A 22889-nucleotide genomic window follows, 5' to 3' on the forward strand; every position below is an offset into this window, starting at 1 on the left:
TCAGATTTGATTACAAACAATAATTTAGCGACAGTGCATATCTTTAACTCGCAAAACAGAGAAGGATATATGCCGGGAGGAAGATATTCCTCCCCGCGCAGAGCAATGAAACTCTGAAATTTCAAAGGGCGGACGTTTCGTCAAACGCAGTTATCTCTAATACCCCCATCGGCTCAAATTCAATTGTTTTTCCTTTAAGATTATTGGACTTCATTACAAGGAAAACAGTGCGCAAAAAGTTGAAACTTCTGCATGTGATTTATTGAAATTATATAAAACAGGATGATGTATAATTATCCTGATGTGCTTCATTTTGAATGATAAAGAAATTTAAGTGTCATTCAAATTTCAAACTTAGGGTGCAGAACAGGATAGGAGATGAATGTGTGTAGGGAAATGACATGAAGTTTAGTAGAATTTGATAAAAAATATTGCACTCTTTTATTTAATACAACACGAATTTTATACCTTCCTTTTTTTAAATTAGGAACCTGTTTGCCCCCGAATTATGGTTGTTTAAGTAATGAGCTGAAAAGCGGGATAAGTTGCCTATATGCATGGAGGTGACGGCAGAAATTGATATAAAGATTTTACCCGCCCGGAGCCGACCCGACCAGAAGTTGCGCGACCAATAAAAAAAAAGATAACTTCATATACTTCGGACTATCCTTACTCTAATTTCATGCCCTAATGTATATATTTGAACTTTAACTGGCAAGAAACACATATATAGCTGAGGTGGAAAAACAGGGTTAGAGAAAGGGTGAGGGAAACAAAGGAGAACTGCAATATTGTCATTTAACCGCGTGCAGCGCGGAAGCAAAATTCATGTATATAAATTTAGAGCAAGAATGAAGGAGTTTCTTTTTGAGAAAAAAAAAGAATAAAAAGAAAAACCCACAAAGCTACCTTTCTTTCCTTCCTTCGCTTTCCCTTTTTATCCTCTCTTTTTCCCCTTCTTTTTTTCTTTTTGGGGACGTTTTTTTTTGGGGGGGCGACCCCGCCCCCACCGCCCCCCCCCCTGGCTATGCGCCTGGGAGAGAGTTCCAGAGAGTTGCAGCATTGAAGGTGAAGGACCTATGGCCGTAGTACTGTGTCTTAAAACGAGGAACCTGAAGAAGATGCTTATTCTGTGACCTGAGAGCACGGGAAGGAGTGTACATTGTAGGTGTTGATGAGTTCAGAAAGATACATGTATGAAGGGCTTGAACCAGTAAGAGACTTACAGGTCATGAGGAGGATCTTAAAGCGAATCCGCTTGTCAATTGGAAGCCAGTGGAGGTTACGAAGCAGGGATGAGTTAGAAGTCAGGCCAGTACAATGTAGCTCTCTCTGTGATTCTAGCTGTTATGTTTTGAATTTTTTAAAGCTTCTGGAGGTCATTGGCAGAAAGATTTGGTAGGAGTGCATTACATGTGTCCAGTTTAGAAGTGACGAAGGCGTGAATAAAAGTCAAAGTCGTCTTTCGGTCTAAAACTCCACGAATTCGGCCTATCTTTCTGATGGATGACATAGCAGAACGATAAACTCCTGCAACATGTGATTTCCTAGTAGCATGCTCATCAAATACAATTCCCAAGTTCCTAGCTTCGGCCATGGATTCAATGACTGTCTCACACCTACTGTTATCGCAACAGGAGTTCTAGGTATAAATTTGGAAGCGAGGTGAAGAACTTCCGTCTTGCCATCATTAATAGCTAACTTGTTCATGGCTGCCCAGACGCGGATGTCAGCTATGCACCTATTCAGAGTTCAGACAAAGTATAGCAGATGCTCTCTCTGATCCGTTGAAAGTCAGATAGATCTGAGTGTCATCCGCGTAGATCATCGATTGAATGCCATGCTCAGATATGTCATGGATAGGGGCAGTGTACAGTGTATAAAGAAGTGGTCCAAGCACCAAACCTTGTGGTACACCACATGTGTCCTCTACTGGTTCCAATGAATCATTGGCTACTCTTACCATGTGATTCCTTCCAGTGAGGTAAGATTCAAACCATAGTTATAGTAAAACAATTTTTAATTGCTTCTGTTTCCCTCAATTATATGAAAGATTTGAATCCTCTCTGAACATCTGGCATATTAAAAGCTCTGCATGTATTTGTGCAGCCCCTGTCATTAAATGAAGACCTTTCTTAAAGGTCAAGTCCACCCCAGAAAAAGTGATTGAATGAATAGAGAAAATCAAACAACATGTAGCATAACACTGAAAATTTCATCAAAATTTGATGTAAAATAAGAAAGAAACGACATATTTAAAGTTTCGCTTATTTTTCACAAAACAGTGATATGCATAATTCAGTGACATGCAAATGAGACAGTCGATGATGTCCCTCACTCACTATTTCTTTTGTTTTGTATGTTTGAATTATACAATATTTCATTTTTTACAGATTTGACAATAAGGAACAACTTTACTGAACCATATACTATTAGACAATGCTAATTCCACATGTTCTGGGAGGAATTAATTGTTGTTTCACGTGACAATGAGAAAATTAGAATATTCCATATTTCATACATGTATAACAAAATGAAAAAAAAAATAGTGAGTGGATGACGTCATCAGTCACTTCATTTGCATACCGACCAGGATGTGCTGCATAACTGTTTTGTGAAATTAAGCGAAACTTTAAAATGTCATTTTCTTATTTCACATCCGATTTTGATGAAATTTTCAGTGTTATGCTTAAGTTGGATTTTTCTCTCTTAAATCAAATCAACTCTTTGTTGGGATGGACTTGTCCTTTAAACTGTCAAATTCGTAATATTGAAATATTCTTCTGTACATGTAGTCTTACCGTACATTTCATTAAACAGAATACAAATGAAAGTGAGTGTATGACATTGACTCTCTCATTTCGGTATCAACCATACAGTGTATAATAAAGTAAAGTCTGATTTCAATGAAATTTTCAGTGTTATACTGGTTTGATCTTTATTCATCAAATCAGTTGAGGTTAACTTGACCTTTTATCATCAACTCCTACATGTATGTTCTTGCTCCACATATAACAGTACACCAATCATATTGCCAAATGTTCTGCACCCAATCCCTGCAATACATGTCAGGCCCATCTACAAACTGATAAGAAGGCAATTGTACTGCAGCAGCCAATATATTTGCAGCTTGACCTCTACAATGAAATGACAAATATTACGAATAACCTCCCATGCCATTGCAAGCGTCTTCGTCCATATTGCTGGTATGTTAATCACACTGCTTGGTATGTGGTAGATACTCAACAGACATTTTAAAGGGATAGGTCAGTAAAATTCACTTTTTATTGACTCTCAAGCCCACAACATACCCACCTTGAACATTCAAATATCTGTACATGATGTCAGATGCAGTAATAATGTGAAAATTACAGTACAATGCAAAGTACATGTACATGTATTACATAGTAGAGCATGATCGGTTAAGGGTTAGCATTGAGGTGAAATTTTTTTTTTTAGATATTTCTATCAAAATTGCTTTTAAGATAATCTTTGATATCTCAGGTTTCAAAGAACTCAGTTTCATGAAGATTGATAAATCCGAAAGTACTGGAATAGTCCATTTTATTCGTGGGGGTGTTATTACCTCTCATCACGGACGGACATTTTTACTTAAATTAAATTCTCTCTAGTTTTATTGTTTTTAAAGTTATTCTAATTTGGTTTGGATGTTCTTGCACTTTGAACATTAATCTATTATCAAACATAAATTAGTAGAAAAAAAATATTGGGAAGTACTTTTTTTTGGTAGGTGTGAACATTTCCATTTTGAAATTTCCGTCCGTGATGAAAAAAAATATAAAAAGTTTTTTTATTTTTTATCAGAATAGAAATAAAAAATAAAAAGGTGTAGAGGTATCTCACTAAACACTGTACATCATTTTATTTGAACATAGCTGAAATCCATACATTTTATCCATATCATAATCTCAATCAAAAATGATCACGGACGGACATTAATTTCATCACGGACGGACAATGTAAATTCACTCAAATTCAATTCACTCTAGTTTTATTGTTTTCAAAGTAATTCCAATTTGGTTTGGATTTTCTTGTACTCTGAAGATTAATCTATCATCAAACATAAATTAGTAGAAAAATATGGGAGGTAAACTTTTCTGGTAGATCTTAACATTCCATTTTGAAATTTCCATCCGTGATGAAATTAATTTCCGTCCGTGATCATTTTTATTGAGTTTATGATATGGATAATATGTATGGATTCAGCTTTTTATTCTTTATCAGAATAGAAACAAAAATAAAAGTGTGTAGAAGCATCTCACAAGACACTGTACATCATTTCATAATTTATATAGCTAAAATCCATACATTTTATCCATATTATAAATCAATCAAAATAATCGCAGATGGACATTAAATTCATCACGGACAGACAATGAGCAAATACTGAGCAGATTATGAATTTAATTTTAGTTCCAATTTGCAGTGAAAAATCGTACTGAGAATTATTCAGAACTCAAAAGGATGGAAACCTAAAACTCTTTACAATTTTTGTGAAGTCCTTCTTTGGCTGTTATTGGGGCTTAATTGTTGTAAGGAATTTTTTTTAAAAACATAATTGGAATGCAGATAGAGTTGGAAGCTACATGTATGCCAAAAAGCAGGAAATGAAATACAGCAAGAATAGGTCAAAAGCTACATATTTCATCAACTGAAGCTTGCAGAAAGTGATGGAAAAGAAGAAAGTAGAATGCATATTCTGATAAGCAGAAAAAAAAAATCATTTTTTCCATGTACAAACCTATGGATTCACAATGCTTCTAATACCCTTTTCATAAACCCATCCTCCAATTAGCCGCCTAAGAGTAATGCGGATAATTCAATAAAAATTGCGTTCACAAACTCCAAAAATTATCCGCATTATTTTTACGAGGCCCGTCCTGAAAAAGGCGGATTATCGTCATGGCAACCACACACACCCCCTCCGATGCGGCTGTGTTGGAAAAGGGTGACCTTGTGACCGCACCATGGCAATCATCCGCATTACTTTGGAATGCGTTCATAAAGTCAAAATCTTGTCCAGATGCCGCTATTATGCGGATAATAGCAGCATCAAAATAATGCGGATAACTCTGGTCCTCCTACGATTTTACGACCAAATTATGCTGCCATTAGCCGCATAATTGTGTTTATGAAAGGAGTATAACAGAACATGGCATCATGTCCTTGAGGCTTGTGAAAATAACAAGAATTCCTTTTTTTAAAGTCCATTTTGGAGCTAATTGCTGATCTGGTAATCTGAAAATGCATACAATTCATATAAAGCTTGCACTGCAGTGTTTAGAAGTAAAATTGGTATTTGATTTCAATTTTGGATTCGGTCAGGGCCTAAATACATGAGGACTGTTGATGTGAAGGGGTGTCTCCACTTTAATATGGACAAAAGATGAATTTGAAGAGAGCCTGGACAAGTGTTGTGGTCGTACTTGATCCACCAAACAAGCATAATGATCAGCAACCTGTGAATCTTATGGATTTACTTAATGGACATAAAAAAAATATGTGCTCTTCGAAAATGAATGCCTAAAAATGTATGAACATATGTATCATAATGATATATCATAAAAAGTATCAACATGATCATTGATCCACTGGATGTTGATTTGGTACCAACTATTCTCTAAATTGAAAAGAAGACAATGTGCATTAGGATATTTGATTTTGAAAAGAACTGTGTTTAAAAGCAATCATATGCCTTATTTTGTGTGTCTAGCATAGAAACAATGTTGCTACAACTTAAATCAAGTTGTAGCAACTTGATTGTGCAACTAATATTATTTAATCATATATAAAAATGTACAAATCATCAATACAATAGCATTTGTTCCCCCAAACAAGTAATAAGAACTTCTTACAAGGTACTTCCAATGTATTTTAATTGTGTCCGTCCGTGATGTCCGTCCGAGATGTCCGTCCGAGATGGAAAATATTTGCAATTCTCTCAGAAGTTTGATATTGGTTAAGAATTCAATATGCTGAACATAGAAGCTAACATACCTGAGTATAAGTTGCATTAACAATTATTGGTCAAAGTTAAGCTATTTAGATAGAAACAATAAAAATGTTCAAAAATTCTGAAAACCACATTTCTATCATGTCCGTCCGTGATATGGCACATTTAGTGGCTACCTATGTTTGTAGGTAACCATGGCAACAAACTTTTTTCATCATTCAGCATACTTTGTCCTACCCTTCACTATAAAACACAAAGGAACCATGTTCATCTTATTCTTAATTTGTTACAAGCCTTCAAAGTTTTCAAAATCTATCAAATGTCTGTCCGTGATGAACCGATCATGCTCAGTACATACATGTATATACCGGTGTGTTGGCTCAGTGTAGAGGGTCCATCTCACATCCCGGAGGTCGTGAGTTCAAACCTTGGCCGCGTCAGACCAAAAGACGTTAAAAGATGGGAGTTGCTGCTACCCTGTTTGGCGTTCAACAATGAGGGATACAGCCTCGTCGATCTGGCACTGCACAGCGGCTGCCGGGCAAAACAATTTTCGAGTATTTCGTTTCTGATGTCTACATGTATTTCGAACAATAAAATATGGATTTTTTTTTTCATTAGTATGATGTTTTATTTTTCACATCTTGAAAATCAATACTCTTGAATATAAAGCCTGAAAAATAGTAATTGGACTTTTTTAACCTGTAAAGCAGCAACCAAGACCCAATTTCCAATTTTCCATTTATAAAAAAAAAAACATCTAAGAGTAGAAAAGTTTACATGGGCCCTAGTACTTCACAAAGAGACACCTACAATTTGGACATGAAGAGCTACAGCATACTTGTTACACATGTCATGAACATTACCTTCAAATTAACCTACAAATTTGTACATACTTGTACAGTGTGTATAATGTGAATACTGATGAAGAATACAACTTAAACCATGACTGATACGTGCTCAGAAAAGGGTGACAATGACATCACAGTGCTGAAATATTTATAGCCGTCCAAGGCGTTGACCAAATCACCTGGCCAGGCAGGCAAGTCAGTCACATTTCTTAGAATGCTTGATTAACCCCAAGATGCCCGCTATTTGTACAGAGTATGGGGATCTGTGTTGATCTATGTATGGAGCCACGCTTATATTTAGGAGAGATATCACATTGAACGCATCACACAAATCTAATGTGAACAGTTCTCAACTGGCATTTGTTTTGACGGCTCAGCCTCATCGCATGTGTATCGGCACCATGGAACGGTGGCAACTAAACACACATACTGTAAGAGCTGGTCCAGATGCAAACATTTTTGTACATGTACATCAAACCCAAGTTGATGCAGTAATATGGAGCACAGATTACGTCAACTTTTAGAACTGGGATCTCAAGTAAACTTCTTGATGTCTTTTTAAAAATGCATATTTTGTTAAAATTAAAGAGAGGATAAATGATGTCTTGTTTGGTTTATTACTTCAATTTTGATGAGATTAACAATGAACATCTTAACCGCTGAGAAAATTCAAGTAAAGTAATATTATGATTGCAGCTTCAGTTCTCTGCATGATTAGAAGGGGTAAACTCTTTTTTTCTGAAACTTTAATTTTCAGAAAAAATTTTGATATCATACAATCATGATCTAAGACATAACCACTGCCATGACAAGGCATTTTAATGTCAAGAGAGCATAACTTGAGCTTTGTTTATAAATAAAAGGTTTAAAGCGAGGGAACTTTTGTTAGGGCACTCTAGAAGCTAAATTGAAGGATCTGGAGCATTTTTTTTATTGGAAAATTTACGGGGAAGCTGAGCGACTGCCTTTTCCTTTGATATTTTCATGGTTAAAGGGGTAGCTAATTAAATATCTATAATAGGTGGATGGAGGATTAGGGAAATAGAGAGAGTATTCACTTAGAACCAACAGAGAGATCTACACATACATGTATTAACAGAGCCAAGTACCAACAGAATTCACTTCTTTTTTGCCACTGAAATAATGTTAAAAACCTTCATCGAGAGATGATGGTTGGTTAACATGAGCAGAATATATATCAGGGGCCGCGGAACGGTTTTTCAAAGTGGGGGGGGGGGGGGTGACCATGCAAAAAATCACAATCATATGCTCATTTTTACGTTTTTGTACTTAAGGTTTTGGAAAAAAGTGGGAGGGGGGGCTGAAGCACCCCCAGCAAGGCGAGCAAGCTAATAGCCCTGTGTTTGTGATTGCATACGAAATAGGCATGTTGCGGATGATCTTTTATATCTAATTTTAATTTTACCTCAATTTTTTGCTTCAAAAAAAGGTTTTATCGTACCAGTAATTTAAAAAATAGTACCAGGTGTTACTATATCTTTATATAGAAAAATAATTCCCTGTGTTTCATAATTTTGTCAAAATAATGAGATAGACATTTTATCTAGTAGAACGAGTGACAATCTATCCCAGCATCGTGAAGATCATCGTCGGTGCATATCGTCTGCTGCTATTCGTTGAGTTGATTTGCCTTCAGGTTCGGATATATTCACTTATTTGTAATTACAGTTATATCATTATTTTCCTTCTCATTATTTTGTTGATAGAGGGAAGAGACTCTGTTTGGATGTGGTCATGCTGGAATTAATTTTCATGGATTTGACCCGCGGGGCAGCTAGCAGCTGCATGAGTTCGTAGCGAATCGGTATGCAAGTTGAATTGTCCGACTCATCATCACCGGCATAATTCTCCTAATTTAACTCCATCCACGTCACTTTGTAGTTCACTAGAGCTAGAAACTTAATCTTCAAAATCATCAATTTGAAAATCCAAATTTAGATAAACTTCTGGGTTTTCTTTCATTTCGTGATCTTAGTATTCAGTGACAGTGTGGAGAAAACGTACCCTCGCAACAGGTTTTGCATGCAAGTGGAGCTTGACGTGGGAGAGCCAATCACGGATCTCGTACACTCAAGCACATCATCAAATTCGAGTCAATTCAGACACCGATGCGAGACATATTTCAGAGAGGCATTTTAACCCTTTTTAATTGGCGATTTTTTCCACCTTATGTATTATTTTCGTTATTTTTGAATGACCAAATGATAATCCTCACATCATTACCTTTCCACTGATATATAATAAGGCCATATTCATAATCAATATAATTATTTCTCCTTTAAACTGAAGCTATCGCGTTTACAAGGACTGCAGAAGGGTAAGATGAAAATATGTCACTGTGACCTTGACCTTCAACCTTTAGACCTCAAAATCTATAGGCTTCCTGGGATCCATGCTAGTATTATACACACCAAATTATATGAGCCTAGATTAAGTCAAACTGAAGTTATTGCGTTTACAAGGAAAAGTTAACAGACGGATGGACACAGGCCTGAGAGTGGCCCTTTTAAAAAATATCTGTTTTTTGAGAACGTAGGGAGCGAAGTGACCAGAGTCTCGCACCTAACGGCCGAGACCAGGGGCAACGCCCCGGAGGGGGTCTCCATAGACCTTTTTTGATTAGAAAAAAAAATATTTTATTCCAAGAATTCAATTTAGTTTTGGGCCAAGGCATATTTTGTAATGAAATAATTGTGTAGTAAAATCTGACTGAACCAAAAAAATCAAACATTTATCCATTCTATCAAGAGAAAAAACAGGCAAACATTGACAATCTTATTCATGCAATTTCACCACACAGTGGTTTCTAATTGAGGACAAGGTTATATCATATTCATAACCTTGTAGTTGTACATTGGATAAGTGAGGCTAGATCAGTCTAAACTAAATCTAATTGATAATTGATACATGTTTTTATTATCTAGATCTAGATTATGATTTTTATTTAGATTCGGCCATGTGTTGCTTGATCATGCTCCAGCCGCCATTCGCGTACATGACTTCCTTATTACACCACGTACAGTATAGCTTTACCGGGTTCCTCAATTTTCCGTATGCACCGTGGTATGCACTCACTTGCCACCCTTCCATCCATTGATTTTTCAACCCACTTCCAAGTCCATTTCTCACGAACTGAAGCGTCAATCCCTTTCACCCTCGCCTCTTCACCTCGATCAAGAAATTTCCGTTGAAAAGCCATAATTTTTCACAATCTTTTCTTGTTTTTTTTTCGCTCGCACGGAAGAACTCCCGTATCGACAAATCACCGTAATCACGGCTAGCGCTAACCCAGGGAGCTCCCGCCCCCTTAGCTTCGCGGGCCCGGGCGCGGCCGGAGTTCCCTGGGTTATCCTAGCGCCTAGCCTACATATGCATGAATTGAATGCAGCCGATGCAGCCATCGCGCGCGCACGGAGTGCACGCTGTTTCCTCCACTGCAACGCGCGAACGGTCTGGTGGGTAATACAAAATGGCAGCGCCCATGATCAATACTGACCGTGTGCGATTAAACTTCAAATAGCCGTTGAAGAATCAAGTTTTCGAATGCATGACGGCAATTTTCATAAAAATGAACGACAGCAAGTTGCCAGAACTTATAACTTTGTGTGAATTTGGGCGCAATGTGCCCTTCATTTTCTAGCAATTTTTGCGAATAAGGCATTGAAAATAGACACCCTAACCCCCCTTAATTTTATACCGGATTTACATCGATCTCAAAGACCACCTATGTTGGTGAAAAAATATCGGGAACCCGATAAATATCGGGGAAATCTCAGGCCTGGACGGACACTGAGTGTGGTGTAATAATAAAGACTGAAGAGGGATAGGGCCTTTTGATTTATTTAGTAAAAACGTATTAAGGCCCTGTCACATCGTTCCGTGCAAGCCTTGTGGGTGAGTTGCGGCCAGATATTTTCCAGCACGCAACCAAATTTTTGCGGGCAAACAAGAATTTTCACAATTCTGCGTGCGGGACGCGTGCAATCTACTGTCGACCTGCGCGTAAATACTATTACAGACTCAACACGTTTTAATGTGTCACAGTGCACCACATGAGGCTGTAAACTTGATCAAACAAATGTGAATACAGATTAATACATGAAAAAACTCGCTGAGTCAAAGGGAATCTAGTGTTGTCATCATGACGTTGAATTGTAAAAGAAACTGACATTGAATTGTGACAGAAACTGTCTCAAAGTGATATGGAAAATTGTTGTGTGCTGTGACGTTTTGAAATCACGAAAATGATAAAAAAATTAACTCAATTTTTTTTGAGAGACACATGCATGTATGGGACTACACAAAAATGTTTGGCTTGCACAGGTCAGCTGTTTCTTGTCATATTTTGGTCATTAAGGGCATTTGAAGAGCAATCGAGTGGACCTTTTTATCATAATATTCTTCTTAAAGGTAGTAGATCTCATTTGCAGCCAACTCTAAACATCTTGAAATTTGGCATGATATTTTGGTGAAATATATGAATTCTCAAAGTTGTAGGTTGTAAAAACTAAGGGACCGTATTTTTATTATCGATGGCGTTCTCCTCCATCCGCCTGCAGGATCCTGCGTCGGAACGGTGGACGATTTTAGCCCCACCTCCTTGGCAGAGTCGAAAAGTGGGAGGAGCCAAAAATCGGCGGAACGATGGAGAACTAATTTTGTCCGCTTCGTTCCGCCGATCTGCACGCACAGCATGCACTGAGCAGGTATCAGCGGGAGGCCAGCCCTGCTGCACTAGCGCCGCAGTAGCGATGGATTCCACGCTAGCTAGCTAGCTCGTAGTACGCTACTGCACTAATTTTTTCCGCTTCGTTCCGGATCCGCCGATCTGCTCTGCATGCACTGCACTGAGCAGATCTCAGCGGGAGGCCAGGCCTGCTGCACTGCACTAGCTAGCGCTGCAGTACCGATGGATTCGACGCTAGCTAGTTCGTAGTACTGCACTGTTATGTAGTCGCTCCCCAATCCATATCAATTCAAAGGCGATGACAATCGCTTGGCTCGAATACCAATAATAAAGCAATTGTAAGAAACTTGCCTACCATTCCCTGACTTTTGTTAGCTCAGGCCAAGATGCAATCACTCCTCTATTAATTTCCGACTCTAAAATACCGGTATATCCTCGTTGGAATTTGGCATTTTATCTTTGAATTTTGAATATTACTCTTTTGCAGTCTACGTATCGTAATCACTAGCGTACCTACGGGGGTGGGGGGGGGGGCAGGGGGGCACTCTGACGAGCCACAAGTTTCGGCCTGGGACGAATGTCAATTTTACTATTCGATTTATAGTTCCTGAAAAAACAATCGAACCATTCGATTGTTCGTCGGAAATCACGTCTTCTAAGCCAATAGTTAGTTGACCTACTTGTGAAGACCTCCCGAATAGGTTTTTTCAATTATTGAACATCTGATGTAGGGTAGAGTACATCTGTTCCTTATAAATTAAAGTAAGCCAAGTATTCCCCCTTCTCTTTGATTTCTATTTCAAAAGAAACTATATGGAATTAGATTAAAACTTTCACTTTATTGTTCCAATGAAAATCTATCCCAAATCAATCCTTGTATTATGCATCCCTCCAAGTGCAACACCCCTGCATATGAATGAATCAGCCTATAGTCTTGGGTCCAATTTACATCTCTGTAAACAACTCATTCATGAAGTATTCTTTGAGACAGACACGCATGTGGTGCTTTTTACTTATTGTAAAATTTCATTCATTGCCCATACCTCGCCCCAACCCTCACATGTGGTACTCTGCCCATGATGTTCAAAATATTTTGCAAAATATTTTTCAATTGAAATACCTCTCAGAATTACAATTTCTGATCATTTAAACCTATAACTGGGTCTGTTTTGGGAAACTAGTCGACATCTAGAATTAGGTGATGGCGCGTGTTGGAATGTTATTTTGATTGTGTGAGGGAGAGGCTAAAAGAGATTGCATTGTTTTGAAACGTGAAAGAATTCCCACCGCTATCCTTTCTCTCTCTCACTCACACCATGCTCACCCATACACAGAGATGGGGAGGGGTCAATTTTTTCTGGAGTCACGACCTCGATCCCAGAAGTTTCATTGGCCATTGAATGTCCAATCACATATTGGCTCAAGTCAGCTCCTTGTGTGTGTGTACTTTCTGTTTTAAGCACATAGACATGCAACCATAGAGTTATTATACACCTATGCATACAACATACATTGTGTATCGAGGGCATGGAAGGCCAGGTGGGATTAAATTCGATTACATTCGATTCGTGTAAATTTTGCTAATCGATTAGCGATTGGCGGCAAGCCATTCGAACCATTCGATCAATCGATGTTTACTCCCAGGCCTATCACTAGTACCTCACATTTTTTTGCCATTATTACGATTAATATCTCGGTCACATTTTTTTGGAATAGCTACATATGTGGTATGAATAAAAATGCCGTTCTCGACGGCCGCCGTGGAGCAAATGTGACCGAGGTATAAGATAGAATAAACTAAATGCCACGCTTCCATCAATTTTGCAAATGACGTCCTCTATTTACAATTTAGGCCTTCGTGATTGAAGGGATGCTCCAGGCTGGACATATTTCACTAAAAAGAATAAAATTCAAATAGCAAAATGCTGAAAATTTGATCAAAATCAGATAACAATTAAAGATTTGCATTATTCTGGTGAAACAGCTCTAGGCTCGTCTTCATGAATATTCATTAGCCTTGGGCTGATGATGCCATATCCCCACTGTCTTGTTCTTTTGTATTTTATTATATGAAAATTAGGTGTACTATAAATTCAAAAGTTTCCTACCAAGGACTTAAACAATTGGACTGATAACTGATTACGTGCATTATGTATTTCTTACTGCAACGTATTTCATAATAATTGAGACACATCATTTACATAATGAAAAATGAAACAATTATGATTTCATGTAATGACATAAGAAAAAGGAAAGTATGTGACATAATCAGCCCACCGAATGAATATTCATGAAGACATGCCAAGAATTGTTTCACCAGAGTACCCGGGGGATGCAAATCGTTGAAGTTCAATAACTTATCCGATTCTAATGAACTTTTCAGCATTTGGCCCTGAATTTTATTCTATTCATCTAGATCTAAATATTTTCAGCCCGGGGCTGTTTTCTCGTTCTTTGTGTTTTGGCTGAATTCGTGCACCCGCCTAACAACGATAAACAGCTATAAGCCTTGTTCATGATTTTTTTTTTCTCGCGGATGTTGTCCACTATCCAATTCTATCCTATCTACTTGGCTTGAACTCAGGCCCTACGATGGATCATTAATTTACATGTAACCGGGGACATGAGACCAGGGACTAACAGACGTCCCTGGTTCGACGACGGGGAAGGAACAGATTCCACTGGACATTCTAAGGTAAGAAACAACATGAAACAACATGAAGGCTTGTCATTTTCCTGTTCGGAATCATCAGCTGACAGGAACACTTTTTATTATTTCAACATCTTTTTGCCCTAGATGACAAATTCCATTGCAGGCACGGATCAAAGGAGGGGGAGGGGGGGAGGCACACCCCGTAAATTTGAAGGAAAAAAATATACACCCATTCCCGGGCCCCCATTCGAGTGCAAAACTGCGATCACTTGGGACGGAAGACGTTGCCCCTCCCTTCTCTCTCTGATGAGCTTGACATTTTTAAAGGGAATTTTTCGGGAGACGAAATTAATAATGATCTTTATTCAAAGGAGAAGTCCACCACAACAAAAGTTGGTTTGAATAAAAAGAGAAAATTCAAACAAGCATAGCACTGAAAATTTCCTCGAAATCGGATGTAAAAAAAAAGTTGTGGCATTTTATAGTTACACTTAATTTTACGAAAAAAATATCCTGGTCGATATGCAAATGAGAAGACTGATGACGTCATCCACTCACTATTTTGTATTTCATTATATGAACTATTTTCCTCATTGTCAACTGAAACAGCAATCAATTCCTCTCTGAACATGTGGAGTTAGCATTGATTAATACTATATGGTTGGTCCTTATTGCCAAATCTGTTTAAAAAATAAATATTGTATAATTCAAACAATAAAAAAACAGTGATGGACACCATCGTCTGTCTCATTTGCATGTCACTTAATTGTGCATATCACTATATTTTGTGAAAATAAGCGAAACCTTAATATGTCATTACTTTCTTATTTAACATCTGATTTTGATGAAATTTCAGCGTTGTGCTCGTTCGATTTTTCTCTATTTATTCAAATCAACATTTTCTGGGGTGGACTTGACCTTTAATAATAATCAATGAAGAGGGTCACTGCTCATTATACTAAGAGGGGCGCTAAGTAGCTTTAGTCAAAAAAAAATTTCATTAAGTCAAATACTAGTTCGTCAAATTACCAACTCGTATAATAGAAGTTTGTCTACCATCAGTTGTCAAAATATACGCATGGTATAATTGCCATTTCGTCTAATAACCAGTTGGTCCAAAAGTCATTTCTTTATACAATTGGTCTAAAATGTTTATTCGGCAAAACAAATGGAAATCAACGGGTATTAATCCAACTGGTTAGACGAAATGGTCATAGACTAACTGGTGATTAGACTAAATGTTGATAGCACATTATGGTCATTGACCTATAATGATTGTTAGACGTAATGTTGATGGACGTGAGAAGATGTGTTGGCAATGGACGAATCGGCAATTTACCTTTTTTTTTACCTCCTTTGAAAACTCGATTTCATGACCGGACATTCTAAACACTTAGTTTTGTAACCATGATCTAATATGAGCGGAAAGTGTGGGCTATTTTTTAAGGTTTAGACCCCCAAACAGGACATTCTATGTACTTTTTGTAATGAAAAGGATTGATATCTTGATGCAAGTGATGGGAAGCCTATAAGACGATTTTTATGTGATATGAAAATTTGAGATTTTAAGCGCCTTTACATAAGGAACACACTGAGTAACCCCCTCCCCCCCGAAATACTAGGCTCAAATAAATGAATAATGCGAGCGCGAAGCACGAGCAGTTTTTGCCCCTTTCATATGATTTATCAGTGGACCAATTTTTTTTTACTCTGATGGCGAGTCAAGATTTTTTTTGCTCATTTAACAAGTTTTGTTTTTTAACTTCCAGCCCCCCTGGATATCTAATGGTGCATCCCTAATTATTCTTAATGCTCATATCAATGGCCAAGTTATTCTCTTCATAATGTCTTTAAGTCTATGAATAAGAATTTACGGCCAATTGCGTTGTTTCAAATTTTCAGGTCTGAATAAATGAAGTATCCAAAAAGAGCTCGCGCTTTGACCTTGCATTTGTAATTAACTTAGACCTTTTGAGATGTCTTATTGGGGAAAATATAGTTTAAGTCACCCCCATAAATATTGTGACTGGTGACCTCTGGCATTACTAATACTATTAATGACCTGCGATCCCCTTCTGCTTTAATGACTTGCGACCCTCTTCTGTTATGACTATATATTACGAGTCTATCGTGTCTATGTTTTACTACTGGCGACCCTTATGAATATTAAACCTAGCTAAGCTTTTCCATGTTATAACTGTATGCTAGCGATCCTCTTCTTTGATTATGAATAGCGACCCCCTTTAACATGATGATGACTATGTAACAGTCTTCTCGTACTTTATAGCGACACTCTTATGACCGGCGACCCTCTACTATTTGTTTAGCGACACTCCTTTCCTTATTATTGAAGGTGAAGTCCACCCCAGCAAAATGTTGATTTTAATAAATAGAGAAAAATCAAACTAGCCTAACACTGAAAATTTCATCAAAATTGGATGTAAAATAAGAAAGTTGTGGTATTTTAAAATTTCGCTTATTTTTCACAAAACGGTGATGTGCACAACTCGGTGACATGCAAATGGGTCAGTCCATGATGTCCATCACTCACTAAATGGTTTGAATAATTATACAATAATTATTTTTTTTTTTACAGATTTGACCGACTTGACCGAACCATATTGTAATAAACAATGCAAATTCCACATGGGAGGAATTGATCACTGTTTCACTTGACAATGAGGAGAAATTTAGAATATTTCATATTTCGTATAATAAAATACAAAAGAAATAGTGAGTGGATGACGTCATCAGTCTCGTCGTTTGCATACCGACCAGGATGTGCATACAAGTGTTATGTGAAATTAAGCGAAACTTTGAAATTTCATAACTATTTTATATCCGATTTTGATGTCATTTTCAATGTTATGCTTTTAGATTTTTCTCTTTTTTCAAATATTTTTTTTAGTTGGGGTAGGCTTGTCCTTAAACGAACGATACGACCCTCTACTTTTACGACTAACGACCCTCCGATCTTATAGGGGCCGGGGATCAGGCCTGCGCTATCATACCCCCCCCCCCCGCCCCCCCCCCCCGGCCCCCCAATTATAATTTACTGTCGATCGTGAATCTCCATTTTGATTTAGATTTAGATTTATTCATTTTCCGTTCACAAAGCACAACAAAATCAAACAATACATAGTCAAATTTGAAGTACAACATAAATCGGAGTAAGGTATAAACAATGAGAACTAATGCGAACTAAAGTAACTTTGACTATAATGACTATATAAAACAGAACGGAGGGGCTTGCCAAGAAAAGCAAAGCTTGTATGAGAGGCAAGCCCCCGTAACTTAGTTTCAGTACGTATATTATAAAGGAGAGACGGGAGACAGTTTAAAATTTTGATGATGTTCATGATCGCGCGCTCCAAGCTTCCAGATCTTGCCCTTTATATGCCATCTTGCCCCCTAAAACGTACGTGAATTCTTATTACACAAATGTCACCCCCAGCCCCCCACCCTTTGGTACATGTACTTACTTTATCAATGGCAATCTGATCCTTCGTCAGGCCTTATAAAAGACCAATGATCCTTCGTCGGGCCTTTAGTTCATGATCCATCGACGGGCCTTAGTTAAGACCAATGATCCATCGTGTAATAATGGCAACAATGATAATGGTATGAAATGAGATCTCACAAGAATCGAAAATGAATTAAATCAATAAGAACAAGTATGCAAATAAAGATAGGGCCTAAGGCCCTTGGTTGTCCTTAATTTTAGTTTTACATCTTTTAAAATGACAACTGAACCATTTGACATATTTTCCAATTATACAGGAGTGACGATGAATGAAGGTTGAAATGTAGATGGACTGTTCGTGCAACATTCCTGATTAATGAAATATAAATTCTAAATCATATTTATTCACATGCATTGAAAAACGGTAAACATGAATACGTTTGTGCATACAGTGCATTAATTAAAGAAAGTCTAAGAAAGTAAATTAATGATCAAGTGGGAAGCATATAAGGCTTTTTGTTATGTCTTATGAAAATTTGAGATTTTAACTGCCCTCCCAAAAAATATAGCCTCAAATAAATAATGCGAGAGCGAAGCAAGAGCAGAATGCATAAATTAATGATCATGTTATGGCAGCGAGTCCAAACTTCGCGCGTGTCCATACTTCGCGGACGGTCATTATCTAAAAAACTAGCCAATATCCTTAAAATCTGACATCACCAATGTGAAAAGCGACCTAAAATTACCCTTTGGTGTAAGTTTCTTTAGGATGAGTTCAGTATTCATGAAAATATTGGCAAAAGATCGGCAAATTTGTCGCCGTTAGCGCCCGTTTTGAAGAAATCTGATATTCTCAACAAGCATCACGATATCACCATTTTGCAAGCATTAATCATCAAAAATGTCAGTTAAATATGGTACTAACCGATTCTATAGCATTTTGCCATCAATCTGATATAAATTTTTCACTTTTTCAGCTTGAGTTTCTGTTTAAATCTCCACAAAAACTTTGGTCCGCGAAGTTAGGTCACACTTTTTCTGAACGGTTTTCCAGCACAGCGCGCATTCGCCATGTTCACCGATCGGAATAGAATTTTGAGATCGCGATACCGGCGAAAGCCCTTGACCTACTTCACATTTTCGTCCATGATTTTATACTTTACGATCTTGCCGTCAATGTGGTAACTATTTCTTGAATTCTTTTTGTATGAATTATGAATATTTTGTGAAAAAAAATCTGCCTGATGAATATTTTTGAAAAGTGCGCGAAGTTTGGACACCCCATCATACAGGAACATTATTTAGTGTCAGTTTTAGGGGTAATAAAACTTGCATTAAGCTAATTAATTCAATGAATGAATAAAGGGAAAATATACAAAGGTCTTATTTAGTGAAATGGCACGTCTTGGTTATTGCAAAACTAGGAAATGTAGTGTATGAGGGTAACACAAAATATAATAGATGATTAAATTTAGGGCGAATACATGCAGGCCATGCCCATATATACATGGGCACTAAAATCAAACCCCTGGCCCTAGCTCCATATAGAATATCTACGTGTATGCATTTATGTATGCAATCATAGCATGCACGTATACGGTGTACGCGCATGTACGATTTCACCTAATTAGTATTCATATTTTCTATTTATAGATAGAGCGCGTATACACAGCTTTGCATGCTGTATGCACACACACACGATACGTGTAATGCATACTATTAGTAATGCATGTGGAGCACACTCGCAGGGGTTAATTTCTCGTTGATACTCGATCTCACGTACCCCCCCCCCCCCCCCACCTCTTCACCTCTCATTGTGATCACTCGGGTTTTGTCGCGTTTTGAATATATTATCTCGAAGTTTTAGATTCATTTGACAGAATATGATCAATTCTATAACTGACTTTTCGACGAATTTCGGACACAGCAGAATGGGTACCCCCCGGCTGCTGCTGTCATAATAATTGAGTGACGCTTTGTCAATTTTTTTTTCATTTGCATGCATTTCTTGAATATGATTTAGTATTGTTAAATGTATGTTGCTATGCTTATCTATGGTCTGACCGATCGGCCGAATAATGTTTATTTTTGTTTTGTTCATTCGACACAAACCTGTATCATTGATTCTCTTTTTCATGACGGAGTGTGGAAGAGTTTTTGCGTCAATACACACCCCCAGCCGTACTCCAAGGGGCGAGCTGAAGATGTATTAAAGAGAGGGAGAGAGAGGGGGCCGGGGTGGAAATTCCCACTCGAGATGTCTTCATAAAAATTATGCTGGAACTACTAGAAACGTTAAATTTGCTATCAAGGAATAAATAATTTTGTTTAATATCACGAAGGAATCTTTTCTTAAAGCTCCGTTCCCCTATTCTCGTTGGATTACATTCTGGCGATGTAAATTGATTTCTACATGTAAGACAAAATAAGCCTATGAACCCCAGCCCCCCCCCCCCCCCCAGGTTGACAAAATTCTAGTCAACCTCCGATATCCCAGAGTAGTCTTTTGTGCAAATTCTAAGTCCCACTGGAGCGTAAGTTAGTAATGCAAAGGTGATTACAAGAGCCTCTCGATCTCCAAACCATGGAGGGATGGGAGAGAGAAAGAGAGTGGGGATGAGCAGATTATACTGGAAAATGGCTTGATATATGATATGCCGTCTTCATGCCTCGTTCATGGGTTGTGAGCGACATGTTCAACAGTTGAAAAAAATAAACACATTGTCATTTGATGGGATAATGTATGCTATCAGGAAATTAATAAATCTGTCAAATTGCCATTAAACCTTCTGTGAAATTACTTATTCTTTGGTGTTTTTTTCATTGTCGAGTTATACGTAGATAGCCTTTTTTTGCCTGCAGTTGTGTTGGACTACGTTTTAACGAAAATAGTACAAGGGTCTAATACTCGTTGGTCAACCTCAGTCACCCCCCCCCCCAACACACACACACAAAATATAATAAATCAGAAAAGTTCACTTTTTAATCAATAAATCACACCACTTCTAGTCGATTCCACCCGTCTCCCTCTTCTAATCTCTCTCCCTCCGTCAGGTCGCCCTGCATGACCTTGCCTCCTGCCGAACGGTTTGTTTGTTTGTTTTGGGTTTTTTTTTAATTAAAGGCTATTCTATTATGAGGTTGCTTAAAACATATAGGTGGACTTCAAAATAATTAACACCTTATGAAAATGACTTTATGACAGTTTACCAACTGGCACTCATTTGGAAGACGCGTGATGTGGCCCATTTCTAGGCATTGGAAGCCAGATATTCTTAGTACCGGTATGTTGGGTCAAATCTTTATGGAATTTCGCTATATTCCAATTCGTATTTTCATCTTACGGTAATTAATTCAATTCATACCCGTTGGAGTACAGTAAATCTAGAATTCATGAATTCATGTCAAAATAATAATTGAAGAAAGGCATACAATGATTCATCAAATGCAGAAAATAATTGTAACAAAATCATTTCATATCACAATGCAGGCAATGGGAGAAAAACAATTAATGACCCCCCCCCCCCCCCCCCCCCCCCTCTGCAAAAAATAATATCAATCAACCAACCAAAATCACGTCCGACGCGACACAACTACCGGTAGTTACTTTGAACCATGGAGGTTGGATGTTCGAACACACTTCGCCTCCATACTAGTACTCGAATCCAAAACAAAATACGGGCCTCAGTCAAGTGTCACACATATCACATGCACGAGAAAGGGAATAAGGGAAGAAAGGATATTGATAATGGTGGTAAAGCATCAACTGATAATTTACTTCTAGATTAAATTAAAGCAAGCGCACTTGTACCCATGCCGCTGTTTTCTTGAGAGCTAAGCTGAGCGAGCATTCTATACCGGCCGGCGCCGAGATCCTCGGCGCACCAGTTTTGCTCGTGCGCTGTGACTAGGTCCTATTCCGCTTCGTTCCGCGATTCTCACATCTCTGACGCCAGGATGTGACTGGGTACCATTCTCCTGCATTCCGCCGATCACCATTCCGCTTCGTTCCGCCGATAAGTTCATTGCCACACCCACAAGTTCATTGCCACGCCCACAAATCGTCGGAACCCGTTCTTGAAACTGTCCAGCGTTCTCCTGCATGCGAACGGACCTCAATAATAAAAATACGGTCCCTAAGCCTGAGTCATATCGATTATTTTGAAAACCGGTGTTCGACAGCTTTAATTCGATCGAACATCGACGCATCGAATTTTGAAGGCGGGGAATATCGACTCATTTTTTTTTTGCTCTGGCCGTCGCGCGATGCGCTATGCACGCACTGACGCCCTGGCTGGCTGAGTGCACAAGCAGATGACAGAGCAAAGTTCGTTTGTATTTTCCATGATCACAAAACACAAAAAAAGCCGGGGACCAATGCAGAATTCTTCCCAAAATATCTTTAAAAATGATATTTGCAGATGACAACATATAAGTTTAAAATGAAACAATATTAAAGACATGAATCACGCAGAGTCGATCAGAATGATTTTCGGTCAACTAGCATTCGAGCCCAGACTCGCACACACCAGCCCCGTCAGCAGCCCCGTACACTCACTCTCCCGAAACGACAGGCGTGCTTGCCAGCGGAGAGCGCTGTAACTTGCCTGAGATTGTGTAGTTGGCGGGGTAGTTGGATCCAAAACGCGCTCCAAATTGATGGGAATAAATACGTAATTTTCTCTGGATGGTCATTTGAATTGGTATTCAATGCTGATATAACGATTGCGAACAAAGATTGTGGAATATGAGTTATGACGATGTTCGAGAATTAATCCTGATATGATAATCCATTTTTATTTTAGACACAGGAGCATGCAATCGAAATAAATACGAATGTCTCGTGCTCGGATCGAGCTCTAAATTCATATAAATTATTATTGGATGTTAAATAATTACGATTTAATAAGATTTTATGGCCATACTAAAAATATTGACAATGTCAGCAAAGAATGTCATGTTCATATGGAAGTAGTAATAGTATTGTAGACACACAACCTGTCCGGACACACAACAACTGGGTATAGGCCTACTGGCATTATTTTTATTCTTATTCCATCTCTGGACAAGCTCCGAGAAAAGAAGCACAATGCGCATGCGCGTTCGATGACGTACGACATATTTTCCATTCATGAAATCAGAGCCCAAAGTTGGGCACATTTTAGCTTTAAATTAATGGGGAAATATAAAATGCAATTTTCTCTGTTTTGTCATGTAAAATGTTATTATATGGTGATATT

The 22889-nt window shown here is 38.0% G+C and overlaps 1 protein-coding gene across 3 annotated transcripts in view; it reads right to left on the minus strand.

The window, feature by feature from the left end:
• Positions 1-22889, minus strand: part of LOC129263259 (adenylyl cyclase-associated protein 1-like) — a 43253-nt gene that overhangs the window by 18918 nt on the left and 1446 nt on the right. The window contains exon 2 of one of the 3 annotated variants that reach the window (XM_064103413.1): positions 17669-17757. The gene's annotated coding sequence lies outside the window, so the exon portion shown is untranslated. Of the gene's footprint in view, positions 1-1226; positions 1875-6332; positions 6511-17668; positions 17758-22889 lie in introns of those variants that run through there. The other 2 variants (XM_064103423.1, XM_064103438.1) reach the window with 2 other exon arrangements.

This window comes from Lytechinus pictus, chromosome 1 (genome assembly GCF_037042905.1).
Source record: "Lytechinus pictus isolate F3 Inbred chromosome 1, Lp3.0, whole genome shotgun sequence".
Taxonomy (NCBI): Eukaryota; Metazoa; Echinodermata; class Echinoidea; order Temnopleuroida; family Toxopneustidae; genus Lytechinus; species Lytechinus pictus.